This window comes from Lissotriton vulgaris, chromosome 2_1 (assembly GCF_964263255.1).
Source record: "Lissotriton vulgaris chromosome 2_1, aLisVul1.2, whole genome shotgun sequence".
Lineage (NCBI taxonomy): Eukaryota > Metazoa > Chordata > Amphibia > Caudata > Salamandridae > Lissotriton > Lissotriton vulgaris.
In genome coordinates, this window is record NC_141687.1 from 249,646,103 (window position 1) to 249,669,178 (window position 23,076).

Sequence of the window (23,076 nt, forward strand, 5' to 3'; positions counted from 1 at the left end):
GTTCAATGACCCCAGAAGCTAACATGTCGTCAAGGAGACCCTTGACCTCGTCCCTAATGATAATGGGGATACGTCTCACCTTGTGTTGGACAGGGATTGAATTGGGTTTGATTATTATCCTATGTGAATAGCCCTTGAGCCGACCCAAATTCTCACCAAAAACATTCTTAAACTTGGAGAGTAAAGAGAACAACTCAGAGTCCTCCACAACCATGACCTGAGGATCAGCTCGGGGGTTCACTACAATGGAGAGGTCGTATTGGTGTATCCAACCAAGAATAGCAGGACCAGATTCTGAGACATACACTTTCCCAAAAATGTGTCTTGTAGAGAACACAATGTTAGCCTCAAAGTACCCAAGTATGTTTAGAGGTTCACCCTGATACCCACCAGGCGAAATGTCCTTAGGAAAGAGAGGACCCATACCCCACAAGTCGACAAAGAGCGAGTTGGGAATAATGGTGTAGCGCGAGCCAGTGTCCACCATCAAGTAAACACTTTTATCATTTATAATGAAAAGAGCCTTAGGTCTATTTTTACGTTTGTGGTCTTCATGTTGAAGGCCACAGTCATTACCAACCACCAAAATCTTATCTGTGTCATCCTTAACCTCTAAAATGTCACCAACACATGAGACAGAAGAGCGAGCTTTGCTTCTGCAGACACAAGCATAATGCCCCAATTTACCACATTTCATGCATTCCTGTTTAGCTGCAAATTAAAATTTTGAGTCGGAAGCATGTGCAAAACTGCCACATCTAAGACATTGCCTAGAAGAAAGAGGTTTAACAGTGTTATTACTCTTCACATTAACTGTTTTTTTGTTGAAAAACTTCCTCTGCTTAAGAAGAGCAACATCGTCTTGGTCATCATCTTCCTGATTTGGAAACATGTACGAATGACAAGACACCTCACCAACGTCACTAGAAGTAGCTCTTTTTTCTAGTTCTTTCATGCACCCCTGGGACTGTTCGACAACCTTTGCCAAATCAATTGCCGTTTCCAGATTGGGATTCTTTGCTGCCCACAGACGTTCCTGGATTTTTTTGTTGTTGCATTGTACGATAAGCTGATCCCTGATCAGCTCATCAGCCATGTTGCCAAATTTGCACTTCACTGACATTTCGCGCAATCTAGAAACAAAGTCATCTATGCTCTCCTTATATCTGTTCATGACAAGGTTTTCCTCCTTGGCGTACCTGACCTCAAGACGAGAAACAGCCTCTTTATACTCATCCAAAGGAGCTTGTGCACCAGCTAAAAGAACTTGCGGCAAGAACCTGAAGACACGCTGTCCCTCCTTACCAAGGGAACCTAAAAGAAGTGTCTTCTTGCGCTTAGCGGAGAACTCTTGGGCATCCAATGCATCTAGGTAGTTCTCGAACATGGGAAACCAGTCTTCCCATGATATGCTGGGCTGACCAGGGGAGGAAAGAAAACTGGGCGGTAGAACAACAGAGCCAGTCTGAAAGGCTACCTGTTCAGACATAGTAACGTATTGATTGCACAAAAGAAAAAAAAACAATGGAAAATGTTTGAAGAAATAAGTCAGCAGTCAGTGAGAGCAACACATTCCAGGATAATCGCTACAAACGGCAAACAAAATAAATATTTACTTGTTGTGAATGCGCAAAAGACGAGCGCATCGTCGTTGCGTTGCTGGAGTTGAATCGGTAACCACAGTAACTCAAAATGGCCCCCAGCGTGATGACGTAGACACTGCAATACGCCGATTGTCTCAGAGACGCCGTGCGTTTCAATGAGTCACACAGAGAAGGAGGAGCGCAAGCAGACGTCACAGGCACAATCGCTAACTCCTGTTGAAGATTCTAATGCGTCATCATTAGTGAAGAGACGCAGCAGGAGAAGGAGACAGCCACAGAAGAGACGGCGGGAGGACCAAGTGCAAAGAACGGAGAGAGAAGCAGGTAAAAACTTGCCGATTCCGTTGTGCAGTCCAGTGTGAAGCCGTCGGATCTTGTTAGGCAGATTGTGATCGCGTAGAAAGGAGAGTAGAGGATTCAGCTCAAATCAGTCTGCTCTTAACTCACGAGGTGGAGAAAAGTCCAGAGGTTCGAGGAAAACGTCGCCAAAATATTGTAGTAAATGACGTCTAGAGACAGCAGTTGACTTTAGTAGGTTTCTTTATTGTAGATAGGAGGTAGAGTAAGAGCAGACCATCCACCGCAGCAGCAACCGGTAAACTGCCACAAGGTGGAACATACAGAGAGAAGACAGAGTAGAATATAGAATATGGAATATAAGGAGTAAGTATTCTTACAAAGACTAGAATGACAACCAGCAAAGAACTAACAATGTACTACACACATCATGCCTCAAACTTGTCACAATGGCAGTCGTATACCATCTTGATGAGTAACGCCTGCCTGCCAAGTTAACACCACAGACTTTAGGAGGAAGGTCAAACTGTCAACTACCACCACTCGATCTCCAAGTATGAAGTTGGAATGTGCGCAAATTCAGTTGCAGCACCCTGCCCTGCTGCTGCAGTAGAAGAGCCTCCTTAAGGGGCAGCCTGAACGGAGGACCGATGGTCATACTCCGGAGCTCAGGATGCCAGACTCTTCATGCCCAATTCAGAGCCACAATAATGACTTGGGCCCGGTCATTCCTGATATTCTTGAGAACTCTGGACAGGAGTGGTATCAGTGGAAAGGGGTACAGTATTACAGGTAGAAAGAAGGCAGCGTTGCTCTTCCCACGGTGATTCCTGTTTAACGCAAACTCCCTTTCCCTCATTTTGTTTACTTTCACCTAATTCCCCGTCTTTGTGAACCAACCCTTCACAGCCACCTTCTCTCTTCTAGTTTTATGTGGTTTTCAACTATCAACAGTAGGAACTTAATCAACTAATTAGTACAACTAAAACCATTTACCAGTGGTGTCGCAAAAACTTTTTAGCTGCAGTTGCAAAGAACTTCTGACCTTCCCAACGTTTGTTCCGACGCCTTGTCTACTGTATACAGCTGCGCAGCCTCATATGCCGCCATGGAGGAGCCTTCAAATTGCCTACAGGCCTGAAACCTCCAGAAACTCTGAACAAAATGATAACTTTGCCACTAAATACATGGGGTGACCGAAAGTTTAACATAATATCTACTCTTTATTACTAATCTTTTAATAGATATATTTTTGTCTACAATTTCAACACTATCGGATCACATAAGAACCTATCCCAATTGAGAGGGAATGGTAATTTATATGGTGATCTTAGATTAGAATATTGCCGGAAACTAAGAATCTATGTATCGAGCTATCTAGGCCAAGGCAAGTGAACTACTGTTCTCGGGTCTGGATAAGAAAAGGAGGAGAGTTTAGGGGAAGTCAGTGGAAGTAGAGGCTGAGGAGGGGCAGCATCAGTGCAGAATAGGGACGATCTCTGTGCTGCAAGTAGTTCATGGTCATATCTGAGGTTTATTTACGCTAATTTATATATGTGTGGTACCCCTACATGTTCACCCACCCCCAGTAATGTTTATTGGTGTTTCAGGCAGCTTGTTGATTGGAGGGGGCTCTGCATATTACCCTCTTGTGTACCGGGTAATAATGCTATTGCTTGCAGTTACGTAACTCCGTTAAGGTTGGCTTATCCCTTTTTCAAATATTACAAGTAGTTTTGGCTCCTAATTTGTCTATGCCAGGCGTCACTTGTTCCATAATAGGTGTATCACTGGGTTTGAGCAGGAATGAGCCAAGCACCGAACTTACATGTTGTTTTTTGCCACTAAAGGGCCATTGTTTCTTCAATGTTTCTGCAAATAAAAGTCGCCAAAGCAGCCTGCAAGGGCCAGCTTATGATTTCTTATACATGGTTAATTTCGCCCCAGCAGCTAAACAATCAAACCAATTTATTAGGACATTGGCGTTTCAAGGCTTGCTGTTCTGTAATTAAGCCGATGGTGCAGCTGCTGTGTTCTACTGTAAAAATACTCTTTTCACATGGATTATGAAGTCGTCCCGAATTAGTACCTAAACTTACAATAACATTCACGGATTCTCAAAAGCATCAAAAGTGGGGAGTGGGGCAAATGTGTACGTATCAGATAACACTGACGGGCCCTCCTCTAGAACTCTAAGGAACTGGTCTGCCCCGGTGCATGTTCAACTCACAGGTTGCATGTTGAGCATTAGTATATCTGGAAAAAGTGTCACACTTGGTGAGAAGCAGCACAAGTTGTGACAAGGTATCAGTTCAGCATGTCACCGAAATGTACATCCCACACCCCTGCGCTGCTGACAATTAGAAATGATATAACATCTTTGACTTGGCCTTGATCCCATATGGGCACAGGTTGGGAAGCTTCCGGAGCAGGGAAAGCCAGCGACACCGTGGACAACAAGTATATTTTTTACTGTGTTCTGTTAGGTTTTCGAACGTTTAAATTGAAAGTGCTTAGAGTTACATTTGTATGTCAAAGCCTGCTTTGAAACGTAGCCATAACGAATACATTTTCACATACTATGCTGTGTACAAATCATCTTGGAGTAATTCCATACTAATTTGAAGGTAAGACCCAGCACCTTATTTAAGAGTGTTGTGCTCCTTGATATACTTAATGCAACTCCACACAATTCCATTCAGACACAAAATTCAAATACACAACACAATTCCACTATACACCACAAAATTCCACATCATGGCACATAATTCAACACCACGCCACATAATTCCATTCAACACCACGCCACATAATTCCACTCAATACATGCCACTCCACTACACATGTCCACTACACTTAAAACTACATCATTATAAATAATCCACATAATTCCACTGCACAGGCAAATTCTGATCCAGTATTTCTCATATTGATTCACTTCAGGTCTTTCAGCACAGTTTTTCTTTGTGGGGTATGCCTTCTATTTTGGGCCCTCTTAAAGAGATACTTGGCAGCTTTCATGTATACTTTTCCTGTGTAGGGCGACAGTGGCTTCAGAGAGGAATCGCTTTTTCTTCAGCCAATTAAGAAGGGAACTCACAAGATTTAAATTAGCAAGTCCTTGACAGATTTTCTACTACTGCCTGTATCCTAGGGTCCGTTTAAATGATATGCCCTAACTCAGATAGTGTAACACTGAGAACATACAGACAAGTTTAAATTAATTTTAAAAATCTCCTGCCTTTACGATCTGCAATGACAAAAGAAAAATGGAAGCCTGAAGCAAATCAAGCCTAGCTGGTTCACATTAAAGTTACATTCAAAATAATTTCATTTTCTTAATTGATCTTAAGGCAAAATACAGCTAAATCTGAATCATTGTACATAATTATATTAAGTTAATTGGGTGGAGGGGGTTGTTACGCACTACTTTCCACATCATGGAAGTCACGTAGCACTTAAAACGTATGTCTATATTAATGCAGCTTTCTTGACCCTGCTCACTTCCGTAGTCATACCCTCAAGAAGCGACACTGCTACCCTGTTCCATACGATCACAGACTACAGTCGTACCCGACTGTGTTTTCTATCCATTCATCCTGTTACACCCAGCACGCGGACTACCCTATTCAATACGATTACGATTACCCTACCAGTGTATTACTCCATCACGCCACTCTCAGCCCTGATGAATCACAGGCTTCGTCCTGCTTGATGAAACACATGTCGGCTGGCGTCTGTATACTCCCTAAAGAGAATTACATAAAGCTTTCATCAAATCAACAGCTTCATTTTCGTTTGTCCAACAGTACATGTATACCAAATTGTTTACCTGACGTGTGCAGTTATTGTTTTCACTTCCGCCTGCATTCTAGACTGCCACGGTCAGTGCTGCCAACTACACTAACACAGCTACTAACAATCACACTCCTTCAGTCGTGAACGTACCGTAACAGCATATATTAACTCTCTCTCTCCTGCAAATGTGTTAAGATTAATTCAAGAGAAACATCCGCAAACCCTGTCTACCCCATGAGTAAGTCGATGATTCATTCGCATGGAATCATTAAAAGAAGTCTTACAAAATGTTGACATCATTAGGTCATATCAAAAACTAAAATTTTCAAACAGAAGGTTTCGTGTCCATGAAGTAAGCGGGAAACGCGTCATACGAAACTACTTTCAACGTACACGGTTCAGACTGTACTCACGCCGGGCATGTGAATCTCTAAGGTGCCCATGCTTGTTAAAGATATTAAAGTATTAGCATGGCATTAATTACTCGGATATGGTACTACTAGAAACTTTTTCCAAAACCACCGTGTTTATCATAAAATCAAACAAATGACGCGCGCTGCTACTCTGACAGCAGACCAGTATTAATGTCCTTAATGTATATAACTTTTTAATTGAGGCTGCAGTTGCTACCATATTTACATTACATTAAGAACTATACTTTTCTTTTTATCGAACACAGTCATGTGCCTAGACACAGAAGGTGCACTAGTGCAAACAATGTAACTAAGTGCATACAAGCAGCATGCATCCGTTTCCAATTACAAATTCAGAAGTGAAGCAAGCAGCAGCATGGCCAAGCCAACCAGCACAGCGCGGAGCTCGTAAAGTATGTGAACATGTCATTAGCTCCTGTGGTGTATTTACCTTGCAGCCTCAGCTGGCCCTCTCAATCCCTTCGTTTCACCGTCACTTCCAAGACAATGAACAGAGCCGTAGACCTTGCACAAGGACACCAGTACCAGTTTTTCAGTTCATCTCGCTCAGCCATCGGAGACACGCATGACTAACGTGCTGCCAAAGTGTAAACTCCGTGCCTCCCCTGCCCAGGGGGCATACCTCTGGCGTATGAACCCAACACGTCACACTAACCCACATGCTGCAGACCGAACTCACGTCTGTCAAGTACACCTCCCACGCAGCGTGCACCGAGCAGCACAAAGTAATGGGCTCCCACCGACAGTCAAACTTGAAGCAGTTTTTAACAAAAAAGCGCGGGCTGCTGAAAATGTTATAAACAAATTACAGTTAAATTAATCCTAGGTCAGATTTATAAACCACAACTTTGGTAGCATGTTCGGCAATATGCAATATCGGCATTCTGCAGCAAAAGACAAGAACATACCCATACAGCTGCCGAGCCTTTACGTAATCGTGACAGCTTGCTCAGCATAATAACACGCTCTACAGCTCCCCGTACCAGTCGTAGGTGTCTCGCAGAGGGATACCTATGTTGCTGAGCGAGTGTATGCCTTGAGCGAGCCACCAGCGTCACTGAGCTCAGGCGAGGAGGACAGGGCTAAAGACAAGGGGGATCTTGGAAACAAGAAGCTCTGCGGGGCACGAGACACAGCTGTGAGTCCAAGAAGGCCTTGGCCTCACCCACCATAGGAGGACCCCTCGTGTTACGAACCCGGCGATAAATAGAAAGGGAGGAACAAAACTCCGGCATATGGGAGTCCGTGAGCCCTCCCGGGTTCCTAGGCCTGAGCCACAACAGCAGGTCAGAAGTCATATGCAAATGTAGGGCTAAGGGAGAAATAATCGCGCCAGCTGTCTCAGAGGAGACACTGATCAAAAGGCGCAGGGCTACCGCGCCTCAAAACTGCAGATTTCTCCTAAACACGTTAACACAAGGCTGTGCCAGAGCAAGATCGCAGGCTTAACTTTGTAATATAGTTTGAAGTCACGAGAGACAGATTACGTTTTTGCATAGCTAAGCGTGGCAACATCGTTCTACTTTAGAGCACAACGTGAGGTTTCTAACACAGAGGCAGAAAAAAAGTAAATGATGGATTTTAAGTTCAATCGTTGAAGGGAGTCAATGTCCGACATTCTTGAATCAGCGCCCCATGAAGCATTGCTTTTAGCTTAAAGCACGTTGGAACTAGGGCCGCTGATAAGTGGGGCTTGGAGGGGCCAGGCACCCAACCATCATAATGCCCACTCAACTACAATGCAAGTGCTAGCAGGCAGGCCTCACAGGTCAAGAAATAGTTTTCCAAACAAACACTTAGCAAGGTCATAGTTCCACTTAATTCTCCTCCTAATATGTTCAGCATGTAAGTCAATATTAAATACCTGCACTTCATTCTGAAGAAAACCGATGCTTAGGTTTCCATTGATGAGTGCAGCTTATTGATAAGTGCACGCAATGCTCTCGCAACCACTTTACAGTGTAAAACAAGCAATTAAATTATAAATAGTAATAACAAGTAGGTAGAAGACAAAAGCAGATCTTTGTGTTTCTATTCCTTTTCAAAAGATGTTTATTGGATCCACATTCAGCCGACACGTGTTTCGTCGTGTTCAAAAGTGGAGTCAACACGACTCTTCAGGGCTGGTGGGGAGACCCAAACATCTGTGGGTCGAAGCGAAAAGTAAATAATGCTGGTACACAAATCCTGTGTATGTGTTGTTGAGTGTTCAATACAGTTAAATTGAAGAAAACCCTTACTCCGGGTTTTGGCGCGAAAGACGGATTTTCTTCGAAGAGTTCTCAAGCCCAGTTTGGCTCGTCAGTACTAAAATCAGACTAGACACGTGTATGTGTCTGACTGTACCGGGAGGGGATCCAAAATAAAGCGTTAGACCAAGTTCGTGGTTCGATCACTCTGTGGATCTTCGAACTGTGTATCGGTATCCCTCCTCTGTGTGTTCCCGGTCGCCGTATTCCAAGGACGGAAAGTGTCTAGTCTGATTTTAGTACTGACGAGCCCAACTGGGCTTGAGAACTCTTCGAAGAAAATCCGTCTTTCGCTCCAAAACCCGGAGTAAGGGTTTTCTTCAATTAACTGTATTGAACACTCAACAACACATAAACAGGATTCGTGTACCAGCATTATTTACTTTTCGCTTCGACCCACAGATGTTTGGGTCTCCCCACCAGCCCTGAAGAGTCGTGTTGACTCCACTTTTGAACACGACGAAACACGTGTCGGCTGAATGTGGATCCAATAAACATCTTTTGAAAAGGAATAGAAACACAAAGATCTGCTTTTGTCTTCTACCTACTTGTTATTACTATTTAGAATTTAATTGCTTGTTTTACACTGTAAAGTGGTTGCGAGAAAATAGCTTTCTATAATTTGTGAAAGTCTTTTTAGATTTTCTTTAGAACGGTTTAGGGCTTTACCGTTCGCTCTTCACGCACCACGCCTAAGACACCTTTTTCCCTACGGAACATAACGTAGACTCTAGGTAGAGCGCCCCAGGTATCTGAAGCTCTAAAAATCCCTTTCAGCCGTTTCTTTATTGATAAGTGCACAGCTGTACAACATGGCATTGGAGAAGTAGAAAAAATATTGACAAAGCCTGGATCTGGACCTAAATGTATCAATGCCGCTACCAGTCAGTGGTTTGGGGTCCAAGCAGAGCTTACTGTACCATATGCTTGAAGGAAGCATTTGAAGAAAGCCAGTTATATATTTATCCAGGTATGGCATTTATTCCCGTTATCAAAGTTACAGTTCACAACTAAATGCCTTCCAACATCACCACGCCAGTCATCCATCTATCTATCTATCTTTCCATCTGTCCGACAACCAAAGGTATTCCTCCTCCCCTATTTGAATGCTGCTCTCCATATTTGAACGCCACACCAAAGATAGAGAGCAAGACAGCACATTCAATCAGTCAATCAATCAGTCAATCAATCAATCAATTTGTAAAGAGCACTACATACCAGCGAGGGAAGGTCAGCAGGTCTTGGGTCTGTCGTACGCTCAGTGGGAGGGTGTTCCAGGTCTTGGTGGCGAGGTGGGGGAAGGATCTCCCACCGGCGGTTGTTCTTTGGATGCGCGGGACTGTGGCGAGTGAGAGGTCGGCGGAGCATAGCTGGCGGTTGGGGATGTAGAAGGAGAGCAGTCTGTTTCGGTAGGATGGGCCAGTCTTGTGGAGTGCCAGGTGTGCGTGGTTGAGGAGCTTGAAGGATATCCTCTTGTTGACAGGGAGCCGGTGCAGGTTTCTCAGGTAGGGGGTAATGTGGCTGCGGCGTGGTACGTCGAGGATCAGTCGTGCCGAGGCGTTTTGGATGTGTTGTAGTCGTTTGATGAGCTTGGTTTGGTCTCCCACGTAGAGGGCGTTTCCGTAGTTGAGTCTGCTGCTGACGAGGGCCTGGGTGACTGTCTTCCTTGTATCTGTCGAGATCCATCTAGGGAGCATGCAGAGGGTGTTGAAGCAGGAGGAGGAAGCAGCGTTGACGTGCTTGGTCATTGAGAGCATTGAGTCGAGGATGATTCCCAGGTTGTGTGCGTTATCGGTGGGTGTCTGTGCTGCCCCCAGTGCCGTCGACCACCAGGAGTCGTCCCAGGCTGAAGGGTTGGAGCAGAGGATGAGGACCTCCGTCTTGTCAGAGTTCAGCTTCAGATGGCTGGTCTTCATCCAGTCGACGACGGCCTTCATTCCTTAGTGGAGGTTGGCTTTGGCGCGGTCCTTGGTGAGGGAGAGGATCAGCTGAGTGTCGTCGGTATACGAGATTATGTTGAGGTCATGCTGTCGGGCTACGTGTGCGAGCGGGTCCATGTAAATGTTGAACCGGTCGGGCTGAGGGAGGATCCCTGGGGTACGCCGCAGATCTCGGAGGCTTTGGAACAGAATGGGGGGGGGGGGGGGGGGGGAGGCGGACGCTATGGGTTCTGCCGGAGAGGAAGGAGGTGGTCCAATCCAGAGCCTTGTCTCAGATCCCTGCGGCGTGGAGGAGAGTGTGTAGTGTGTGGTGGCAGACTGTGTCGAAGGCGGCAGAGAGGTCCAAGAGGATTAGTGCTGCGGTCTTGCCGCTGTTCAGCAGAGTCCTGATGTCATCGGTGGCTGCGATGAAGGCAGTCTCGGTGCTGTGGTTGCTGCGGAACCCTGACTGGGAAGGGTCAAGGATTCTGTTTTCTTCGAGATATCGGGTTAGCAGTCTGTTGACGGTTTTCTCGATGACCTTGGCCAAGAAGGGGAGCAGAGAGATGGGCCGGAAGTTCTTGAGGTCTCTTGGGTCTGCCTTAGGTTTTGGAGTAGGGCGTTGATCTCAGCGTGTTTCCAGATCTCTGGGAAGGTCGCGGTCTCGAGGGAGAGATTGATGACGTTGCGCAGGTGGGGTGCGATGGAGCTGCTTGCTCTGTTGAAGACGTGATGCGGGAATGGGTCCGACGGAGAGCCGGAGTGGATTGAGCGCATGGTCTTGATGGGGTCATCGATGCTCACGCTGGCCAAGGCTAGCATCCCGAGCGAGAGGGAGAGGGAGATATAGTGTGATAGAACCGGTGTGTATCTGTGGGTGTCTGTGAAGGAAACAGCGGGTGCGTAGCAGTGAGGGGAAAAGGTGGGAGACGGAAGAAGCAGCAACAGTGAGAGTGAGATTGTGTGTAAAGAGGTAGCCGAGTAAAGAGGTAGAATGGATTTTGGAAGAGGAGCGTTAAAATTAATGCAATCACGAGGGGGAGAGGCATGGAGGAAGGGGGAGAAGAGAGAGAGCAGAGATAGAAAGAGACCGAGTGATCAAGAAGTGAAGAGACACTGAGAAAGCTAGGATGGATAATAAAAAGTGGTGAAGGGACAGAGCGTGTGCGACAAAGGAGGGAAAGAGACACGGGTGAGGGTATCACGCTACTAGAAAGTGCCAGCCACAATACCCCATGCAGGTCCTACCAAAAAAATAAAATAAATAAATATCCGTTCATAAACACCCAGCCCATTTTATCAATCTCCGAACCAGCACACTGCCCTAAAATAGAACTTGCAAATGGATAATTGTCGATTTTATTCAACCTTGTACCAACAGGCGTCAATTCTCCAAGGTTCTCCTTATTACAGACTAACGATTAGATGCAACATTAAAGGTGCATTCTGACAACTGACTCTGGTGCATTTAGTGTACACAGGGCAGTGTTGGTGCCCCTTCCCCAGCAGGGCACCCTTTTAAAAGTACACGTCTCCTGCAGGGTAAAACACACCCATCCAGAGCCCAGAAAGCCAGAGACACCAAGGACGTCTGCCCAAAAACACAGGGAGGTGCAGGGCACTGCCCAACCACTCATGGGCACGGAGAACGACCAAGCACGAGAGCAGCGAAGCAGTGAAGCTGGTATATGTTGAGGTAACGGTACCCCCAGCCATGGCCAAGCAACCTCGGCTGCCCCAGGGAGAACAGCAATAATTGCCCCCAACCCGCCAAGTATCGGGTGACATGCATTCCCTTCAGCATTCTCCAGAGCAGGACCAGGGCGCGGGTACACGGGCAAGCCCTCGCGTGCCCCGGAGTGCCCAGCATGTGCACACAGAGCGATCCATTTATAGCAGCGCACGGCAGCTGCCAAGCCTTTTAAAGCACTCTGGCACCCAGTGCAAGCGCCCATTAAAAGTTCACTCACGCGAGGCGCTGCGGGTGAACCAGAGCGCCCCCCCCACTCTACATTCAGGTATTAGTCCCCGGCACCATCCAGTTTTTGGAGATTTCCCTAAAAGCCAGCCTTTTCAAGAAACCGTCCAGAAATTCGCCACAATGCGGGCACAGGTGAACGAGACAAGCGCCAGGATGAGAGGCGAAGCCCCCCTCCACACCTTACCTGGGAGAGCAGGAGGCAGAGGGCGGCCAGAGGGCTGGGCTCCATGTTATCGCGGCGGCTCGCAGGGATGAAACAAGCATTTACAAGTGGGGCCGGGGCCGGAGACCCGGACAGCGGGAGGGGGGGGGCGGGAACGGGCACACGGACAGCGGGAGGGGAGGGGAGCGCTCACCAGGACTTCTTCCGGCGGCAGTCGGCCTGGAGGAATGACCCAAAAAAACCTAAAAAAAATAATAATAATAATAAACCACCGCCGCAATGATGTTCTAAAAGGGGCGGAGAGGGAAAAAATGTACGGAACGCCCACGAATCGCCTCGGACAATGACAGACGCCTCTCTCTTACAATGGCTAGCGTCCATTTATGGAGCTAGCCAATGGAACAGAGAGGCGGGACAAAGCCCCATACTGGTGAACAAAAGTTTTCCCCTGCGCTAACGCTGCTGCGCAGCGGATCGCCAGGCGAAACCTAAAAATGGTGTACGTGTGGTATTGTAGATGGGGAAGAACGTGAATGAACAAAGTAAATCAATGAATGAATGGGTGAAGGAGTGCAAAGAAGGGTGAGGAGGCGTGATTAGTCCCAGAAGGCCTACGAGGCTGTTTCAATTATAACCAGACCTATTGGCTTTGACAAGGCTTGTAATTATGCAGCTCAGCTCTGGAAGCTTGTAAACTGCACCAGGTGAGAAACTAACACAGGCTACTGCATGACAGACCATATGTTAAGTGGTGGCTACTTTTTATGGATTTTCATGGGTATCCAAGACCGGAAGGGACCCCAAAATCTACATCTCCTGATAAAGGGTGCAACTCGAAGGGTCTGCGCCAAAAAAGGAATGTGAAGAGGCCGGACTGTCCAGCCTTCACCGTCTACTTCAATATGGGAGAACAAAGATTTCAACCCAGGTACCGACAGACAAATTTTTATATAGAGGTGCGTGAAGGTTGCAGGAAACTTAAAAAACACTTTTGATTAGGGACAGAAAATAATTTGAGCAGGTTAGGGGTGAAAGTAAAGATAAGGAAGAGAACAATTTTGTTACTATCAAGTAATACTGTGGGCTTTGAAACCACACTAAGAAGGGAGTAAACACAGGCAGGACGCCCTTCAGAAAATTTCTCCACAACTACACTGATGAGGGGAACATAGCTTCTAGGCAAAACCGGCTCCACATTAAATTGGACCCTAATCAAACACTCATTATAAACAAGCATTTGCAATGCAATGGGTCTCGCACTTACACAAGTTTGAGCTATTGACATTGTAAATGACAATGCCTTTTATTTATGTTTTGTTTTTTTAATGGTCATTTAAAATGCCAATAGCTTAAACTTTCGTAAATGCGAGACCTATTGCATTGCAAATGCTTGTTTATAGTTATTGTTGAGAACTCAATCATGTTCTTTTGCTTGTACAGTTAAGGGCATGAACATAGAGCCATATAGGTGGAGAAGTGTGGCTCAATGGGTAGAGCGGCAGACCTTGATGCAGAGCTCTGGCCTGGGACCAGGGTTCGATTCCCGCCTCGGCGGGTCTCTGGCTCAAAATTTCCTCGGACCTGCTATTCTCGCCTCAGTGCCTATTCTAATCATGGGTCCCACGCTGCAACTCTGGGCTATAGCTTGCTTAATCTCCACAACGGCCCCAACAGCGCTGGGATGCCTGGTTTCACCATGGGGGAACCCAGGAGTGTACACTTTACAGGGAAAAACCAGGAAGGGTTCCTACAGCAGTATGAGTACAGCGCCTAGATGCCCTGGTGGTGAGTCGTGCGCTATATAAGCACCAAGTTATATAGGAACCCGTTTCAAAATCAGTTTTCAATTAGTACTAGGTCGGAGACCCATCCCACATAAAGCCCTGACATGACATTTATTGCGCACCTTTCTACTTGACTCTGATGCAGTGTGGGATCTTAGCCAGATGTGGTATTCCCTGTGTAGTTTCAGTTGCAAATGCATATACATAAAACAAAAATAATACAGTGCATGTTTTCGGGCTATAGCTGACTGGAGATTGAGGATGATCAACATGTAATCTTTTAAGTGCTTAAAATAAATGTGGATATAAGTGATATTAGGCCTGGTTTCCAATAGTTTCCTGGTGGGTTTATATAGTGCAAACATAGTGTAACCTCATGTAAAGCAGTTGAATATGTTACACGTGTTGTAGACATAGGGAGGTTAACATTTTGCCCAGAATCACAGGGTGTTGAGCTGAAGCTAAGATTTGAACCTGCTTCTGCAGTTCTAAAAGTGCCTTCGAAACTATATCACGCGATATACAGCCCCTGCACTTAACCACACGGGAAGACATTATGGGAAGAACCCTTGTTGAAGTGATCCACCGGGGAATACACAGCAGGCTCGGTGCAGTTGGAGATGCAGTCAGGAGTATGGGATTCATAGATGATTTTCAAGAGTTCTTTGGTTGCATAGGCAGGTTGAGTCCGTGATGAAAGTTTCTAAAAACGCTCCATTATGTGTTGCTACGCAGCCAAAGGCCCTGTGGAAAGGTTGATTAGTCACCTTTGTTACTTGTTGCTGTATTTGGGAGTTCAACGGTTACTAAAAATGTGGAAGATATAGCCCACACAGTGTTAAACATATAAATATTACAAAATAATCAGGTAATACGGTCACAAAATGCAGCATATTTTGAGTTTACTTGCCACATAATTTGATCCTCCCCTGCAGCATAATTCCAGTGGCCATGGCTAGGTTGATGCAGCAGAATTCTAAAAGCTTGCTCCGCAACCTAAATATGGCGAATGGAGCAGTCACTCATTTCTGTGTGCCTTATATAAATTCTGTGAGCTTCTAGAAAGTGATGCGACAGAGGAGCGAGCTGTCATGCTGACTAGCCCCCATCCACCGATACTCTCAGACCAGAGTAGTAACCTCTTACTATAGTAGCAAGATCAAACGGGTAGGTGCACACAACTGTGTCAATTCCACCTGAGGGAGGAGTACAAGGAAGAAGCGGCATCCCAAAATAAGCAAAACAGCAACGACTTTCGGGCGAAGGCAGGCCGTTTTTAGCTCCCCTGTATATTCGATTCAAGGCAGCTACGGCAAGAGCGGAGCCAGCACCGAGCAGCTCGCAGCTGCCAGTCAGTGTCACATTTCCTAATCCGGCGCTGGCTCCCGAATAGTTTGGCTGGGTTTAATGCAACCCTGAGAGACACATTCAGCAGCGAGCTCGGCAGTCAGGTTGTTATGGGTTTTACAAAGCAGCGAATTTCCACACTTACCACAACAACTCAATACCTCGAGGAAAGCCATCTGCAACAGTGCCAATAAGCTGTCCTGCAGTCCCCCCGAGGCACAAGCAGGCATCCACTTCTGTCAGGACAGCTGATCGCAGCAAAAAGAAAGAAGTGGATGCCTGCTTGTGCCCTGGGGAACGGACAGCAAAAGTACACGTGAAGCGGCATTTTCGTTGCTATGGCAACAAAACGGAGAATGGCTGTCCACAGTCCCACGGACACGCGCATGCAGTTTGCAATGGACAAATGGCGAGAGCAGTCATCTTTGTCCATTGCAGACACGCGCATGCAAGCCCTCGAAGAATCGATTCCAAAAGGTACTCCTAATGGCAAGAACAGCGCATGCGCTGCTTTCGCCAGGCGAGACCTAAAAAGCATTGGAGAAAGAATTATAAGTATACTGGACTCAGATTAATAAAGAAATATCCTGGTTAGTGCCGATAACTTTGCAAGCCACAACGGAGGGAAGGAGGCCCTAGTGAAAATACTATATTGGTGGTACTACAGGCCTGTTACTCAAAGCATTAGACACTTTGGGGGATCGGTTTGTCGGAGAAGGTGTGGAGACGTACATCTAACACACATTCTTGTTCGCGGTTAAGGAATTACTGGCAGACTGTGCCACAACCAATTAAGGCAGTGTGAGGATCTCAATTTACAGAGTGGCAAGAAATTATTTTTCTACGGGTCTCATCAGAAGAATATATACCCCCTGTATAATAGGAAAGGAAACGATAATAGGAAACGATATCACAAATGTTTTTGGCAGCTAAACAGATTTCAGCACAAACGGGAACTTTTCCCTTTTGAGTCTATGTGGACGTGGACGATATGGTGGATTCTAAGTATGGAGAAACTGTCAGTCTACAGCTCAGTGGAAGGAAAGTGAATCTCTGGAAAAAACTACAGTGCCCCAGACAGTTGAAAGTTCTGCATATCCAGGAAAAATCTAAACTGGATTACAATTACACGTGCAAGCAAGGAATCAAAAACTAAATGCTTCGTAAACCTTCTTAGAGGGAGGGTCACAACTAACTGATGAAACCAAGATAAGTAGTCAAGTGTGTTTATTGTAAATACTGTGCATTTAGTGGGGTTCTTCCGGGGGCCGGGAAGGGGTTGCTGGTGGGGTTTGATGTTGGAAACGAGAATCTAGAGATATTTCCTAGTTGTTGGTTTTTGAAAACCTAATAAAAACGTAACTGCTTCTAAACAATTGGAGCACAATCAGCATCTCGCCCACATATTACAGTGCTTTACCAGGGGGCCTTATCTTTCCAGCTTCAGGTCCTACATTTCTTATAGTAGGCACATGGAGCTTCCCCATAAATCTAAACAAGCATTGGCATAGCCAATAGGTCTCGCCTTTGGGACCTTATAAGTATTTAGTTATGCAGCACAATATCCTTACTGCAACGACATTATAAGTGTTTAGCCATGCAACAGTTAAAGTCCCAAAGGCGAGACAGTTTGGCTATGCCTATGCTTTTTCTACTAATGCGTGCTACACAGTGTTTGAGGGCTGCCAATCCCTCATCTAAACACAAGTATGTAGAAATAATGAAGCACAATAGCCTGACAGAACCGTGTGCCCAAAAAATGGATATTATTCGGACTTCACATAATAAACAATGATTTTCAGGTTCAAATTCATTGTTTATTATGTGAAGACCGAATAATATCCATTTGTTGTGCACACGGTTCTGTCAGGCTGTTGTGCTTGATTATTTCCACAGACAGTCATAAGTGTTGACAATTAAGTTCCGGAGTGGAGCACCGGAAACCACCAGCTCAAATTAAGCACTGCACATCAGGCATGAACAGTGCGAGTTTTGGGGCCTAGAGAGTGATGATGCATGCACTGGAATCGGGAAAAGTTTCAGACGGGAGTTATGAATTCCTTCCTGCAAGCAAAGAATGACTCACTTTGGGCTGGAAAAAACACGTTTCCATGAATGGCAATTAAGGCACTGGGTTATGCGCCCAATTGGGTGGGCTAGACAACTGACACGCTTTGAGACGTTTCTCATTAAAGGGGAGACTTCACACCACACAATCTCAGTCATACAGATTTCTCAGTGGACCAGAGGTGGAGAAGAGACTGCTCTACCAGGCAGCATGAAAGAAGGAATTGCGTGTACACCTAAACGACTAATAGGAAGTTATTATGAAGAGAGCAAATCATTTTGTGACACGCACAAATAGTAGGAAGCCATTGTTAAAAATGTTGTACCGAAGACACTACACTCCAGCCAAATTGCAGAAGACAGACATATCCCGGCCACAGAGGTGCAGTCTGGATGATTGGACATAACAGTGGTTGATATCTAGAGCTGATTCGACTGGGCACACTGGCAATCAGTCTGTCCACTAAGCACAAGCAAAGGCAAACTCCTGTACCACTTGCTTCTGGCAGCAAAGCAGACACTACTAACATGTTGGGACACACAGAGGATACCCACAGAGGATGTGGTCTCAGAGGTTTTGGTGGGTGTTTGTGGTACAGACACTCCTTGCGACAAGAGCAAGGGAGGGAGCGAGAAGGCTTTTGAAATGCTTGGATGCCAGTAATCTACTACACGATGAGGAAATGTAGGGACAGTAGTTCCCTTCCTCCGATGTCGACAGATGAGCATCATGGAGGAAGAAACAAAGACCTTCTGAATCACAATCCGGACTGAGCTGTATAAAGAAGGACTGGGAAATGAAAGGTGAATTTGGAGAAGGAATTGGAAATGGGTACATCAGCCAGGAACCAGCATTTAAAGAGTAAAGAAGCCACTCTATGGCCAACTGAAGTCAGAGGGTATTCAGCCGACGGGTGGTGGGGGAGTAAAGTGGTGATGTGTTTCTGCTCTCGCACTGCATGCATTGGGGAAATGGACATTGAAGAGGAGAAAACTAACAGAGCTCTCCTTCCCCTCCCTATCCCATGTGCACCTGTTTCTGGCACGGGCGGTTGATAAAAAGGAAAAGATGGTACTGTGAAGGGGAGATGTGTTGCTAGAAGCGAATAGATGGAGTGGCGTATTGGATATTGTAAAAAACGTGACTGAATAACTGAACCGGATTTGATGTTGACATATGTGATGTCAGTTTGTTGATTACAGAAAAGTAAAGACCTGTTATGAAAGCTGGTTGAAATGTCAATAAAACAAACAAAAAAAAAATGTTTATCTTTCTGCTCCGGGATGAAACCTGTTTTTTGAAACTCAACTTAATTACGTATTGAAACAAGCTGCGAGCCGCGCTCTGTGGTGGGGGAGGGGAAATGGAATGAACATAAACCCTCTCCAACGTGTCCCTGCCCTGCCATACATCTGTATAATCAAGCTAATCTTAAAATGAACACAATAATGCATTAGTCAACTGAGCTACCTTACTTTGAGTGTGTCTTACTCCAGAATATTTGCTTGACTTGTAGGGCACACGTGCTTGAAAGAGTAAGGCATTCAGCTGCATAATATTCACCAAATAGTACCTTGCAGCTACACTACCCTGACCCAACACAACTCTATACACATCAATAAAGCCTTATTTCTGGTTTGCATTCAAAGAAACAGAGGTATGCAACTGGTTTCATATCTGGTCGTGCAGAACTGGAAAATCCTTTCTGCCAAAGAGAGCCTATTTGAAGCAGGGAATATATACTTGCGATGGAACATCCAACCAGGAGGGCGGGTTGAGTTATGCTAGTGAAGCTTTCCTCAAATACACTTGGGCCCACCAACACAGAAAGTCAAAGGACCTTGAACCGGAGCTGAGCTACTGGGAGCCACAGCAAACCAGAATGTGCCCCAAGACCCAATCACATTGCCAAGTTTTGAGAGCACTGCATTTTTTTTAATAGCGTCAGCAGGAAGACCTATATAGTACATTTTGGCATAGTTAGTTCTTGAAACGTTTTTAGCAACAACCATCAGTACACACAGGTGTTGAGAAATGAACGCAATATTTTCCTAATCTGCCTCATTTGTTGGAAGCAAGACTTTATGGAAGACATAGAATTTATATTCCCCCTATACTGAAGTTCATTGCCAGAAAGGAAGCCTAGACTTTAACTTTGATTATAGATAAGAACATCACATTCACGCAGCCCACCAGTTGTTTTGGGCCAGGACCAGCCTCTCAATCTTGCAGGTATTGAGCGTCAAGCGGTTTATGCTTATCCAAGCCTGAATGGCAGACAGGTGTATGTGGAGAATCCCCTATATTCGAAACCCTGTCTAAGTGTAGGTTCAACTGAGTATCATCTTGAGGCAGGATGTAAATGTTGAGTATTAGGGAGAGAGGATCCTTGCAATAGGATATACTTCAAACCAGCTGCACTTCCATCAGTATTTTTTACATGTTTTGTCATCACATCAAAACGACAACATTGGGGCACAGAAAATCACTTTTTCCATTCAAATGAGATACCCTTCTTCAGCAGGTACCTAACCAGTTAAACGTTTCTTTGCAAACCTATAAAAACGCTCTCAAAACTAATTTGCAAATTCTAGGAAGTACTTGAGATCTGCAAATGTTATACTTTATAGATCGTGTAATTAGGTTAACCCTTTCGATGCTGATGACGAGCTGGGCTCGTCATGGTGCACAGTGGTCGTGTGCTGATGACGAGCCCAGCTCGTCATAAAACAATGAAATATAGCAATTTCCAGCACAGGAGGGGAATTGCCTTAGCAGCGAAGGTGTTAAGAGGGAAAACTTCACCTTTCAAAAAGCTAGTTTAAGTTTTCTGACTTCCGAAGAGTGAAGCAAAACTGCCTCCAGGCCATGACTATCAGCCTTGAGTCCCATAGGACATTGGATGGGCAGGAATAGTTTTCAAGCCATAACTCAGGACTGTCGCCCACGGAGTTCCAGCATCTGGGAATGGGAAGTACATGGCTCAATTAATCCTAGTAATTCACGTCTGGAAAACTAGGCACTGGTAGACCGAAGGGGCAGCAAAACTATTCCTGCTGCTATGCAGGGATACATTTTTGTTGCGTTGGCCTTTTTTTTTTTCTTTACTTTACCAACTTCATACATGGAAAAATGAAACACACCCAACGGACATCAGTGCCGTGTACAAAGATTCTTGCACCTTCACAAACTTTATTTTAGCCCATCCATTTGCTTGATATAGTGTGACCAGAGTAAGTGACCTACATAAGCTGACACTTTCCGTTCTTTGTCATTAACCCAGTCCTCTTCAGTCTGAGAAACACCATGTACAAAAACTATCATGCTTCAATGGTATCTTACAATGCAGATGATAGCCTCCTCAAAAAGAGATATTGGTTGCATACCCTTTTTGCAGGTCACGCATCAGTATTTGAAAAACTGTTGATGCCAACGCTGAACCAAAAGACATTTTTCAGAATGTGTATGCTCCTACCAGCATTAACATTGTGTTCATTACTCCGAACCAGAATGCAAGTTAATATTGTGGTAAGCAGGCATATAATCAATCACTTTAAAAACAGCAACATCTTCACAGATAGGTAGCATCTCATTATTTGGCAGAGAATATTAATCCACCAAAACACACTTCTTTAGGTCTCCTAATTCCTCACACAAGGTGATGCAAACTCGTGATTGATGAACTGACAGTAGCAGCCAATAGGAAGCTTCATTGCTTCTTTTTATGATGTATTCGCTCAGTAGTCAAAAGGTCCTAACTACTTAATAATAATTTTGAAAAAGTATACCAACATCACTCACTTGGCTATTCCCATGTCCAAGAAGTCCTTTCTCTGTTAGTCCCGTACAAGTTGAGTGTCTGTGACCCACAGAAATGGACTGGAGTGAATGATGACCTCCATGCAAAACAGTGATCTCAATTTTAAATTAAAAAAAAAATTAAACACAAATCACATAGGTACTTAGCTACCAACTTTAAGACGAGTTCGGGATATGAAGTATGGACAAAACTGCACTCTGAGCCATATCCTACAAACTTCTGGAACACTTTTTTTAGGACGTTACATGGGCCTCGCTACCGCAGACTGCAAGCAAGGCATTAAAGGAAACAAGACAAACTGCACCCTCTATTAACCTTAAAGAGTGGGACATTTGGATACCAGGCAATGTTGATAAATAAGCACTTTATTAGATAAACACAACACCCTTCTCTACCAGCCTCAACCACCAACTAACAGAGCCTCTAGCATTTTACAAACCATATGTGCATGTGGGGACACCATCATATACACACACTTTCACCAACAATATGCTAACCCACATAATGAATTTAGGCCAACTGAAAGATAGGACTGTTATGCTATGCAGATTTGTAGAGTGCACTATCACCTGGAAGGACAAATTACCCAGTATCTTAAAAATCAGTATGTAGTATATTTGTTAGAGCAATGGTCTGCTTAACGGTGGACAGGACCTCTGACTTCACATTTTGAAACAACGAAAACATTCCGAAATGGGTACACTGAAGGAATGTGCTTACTGGTTGGAAGGTCAGGCGCACTGCATAAGTTTTGAAGGTGATAGTAAAGGTTAGACTTAGTGAAGTTGAAATTTCATTGAGTTTGAGGGTGCTCCAACAAGTGACGTATCCGTCCTGTACGTCAAGAAACTAATAGCTGATTTAGTGCGTTACCATGTGCGTAAACGCATCCTTGTAAATAGGGCACACCTTTGGGTTCGTCGATCAACGACAGACTCCGTAATTTTTTAATGAGATCTTTTTAATTTTCCTTATTTCAGTTTTTCATCATTGCTTGTATCGTTTTCTAATCCATCTTTATCCATATGAATTCATTAAATTAAACATTCCATTGTGTTATACGACACAAATGCTCCAATGCATTTCGGGCTAGTGTAGCCCTTTCTCAAGAAGCGCTGAAAATGCAATAATATACGCTTTTTTAAATAAAGTAACACTGACGTTGAAATCACATACATCAAATTCATATATGAGAGTGCATAACAATTGTATTCGATTAGTGAAATGAGCATTTGATCACCTGTGGGAAGATGAAAAATAACCTTATAAACCAAGGGGGTGAGGGAGTTTAGAAAGTGAGGCGCTGGGGATGCCGTGTGGGTGAGAACACGGGGTTCGGGAGAAGCTTACTTGAATTCAAGCTGGCGGTTGAGTTGAATACCTGTAGGGGAAAGGAAGGTGTAAGTACGCGTTTCAGCCAACAAGGTGAAAACAACGCTTAAGTACCCGTCGGGGCCCGACTTACTTTTGGAAGTTGTAACGCTAACGTAGCGTTTCTGTAAAGTTTCGTGGCTCAGAGCGATAGCGAGGGTTGGATGCGGGTAATTCCGCGTAGTGGGCTGTGGGTTTAGCGTAGTGGCGCGTAGTCATGTGATTCGGTCACATGATGCGG

At 45.0% G+C, this 23,076-nt stretch overlaps 1 protein-coding gene across 6 annotated transcripts in view; it reads right to left on the minus strand.

Moving 5' to 3' along the window:
* The window catches only part of CUEDC1 (CUE domain containing 1), a 673,926-nt gene that overhangs the window by 618,899 nt on the left and 31,951 nt on the right, over positions 1-23,076 (minus strand). For 2 of the 6 annotated variants that reach the window (XM_086954846.1, XM_086954848.1), the window contains one exon: positions 5,555-5,649. The exons of the other annotated variants lie outside the window; for them this stretch is intronic. The gene's annotated coding sequence lies outside the window, so the exon portion shown is untranslated. The remainder of the gene's footprint in view (positions 1-5,554; positions 5,650-23,076) is intronic. 6 annotated transcript variants of the gene reach the window in all.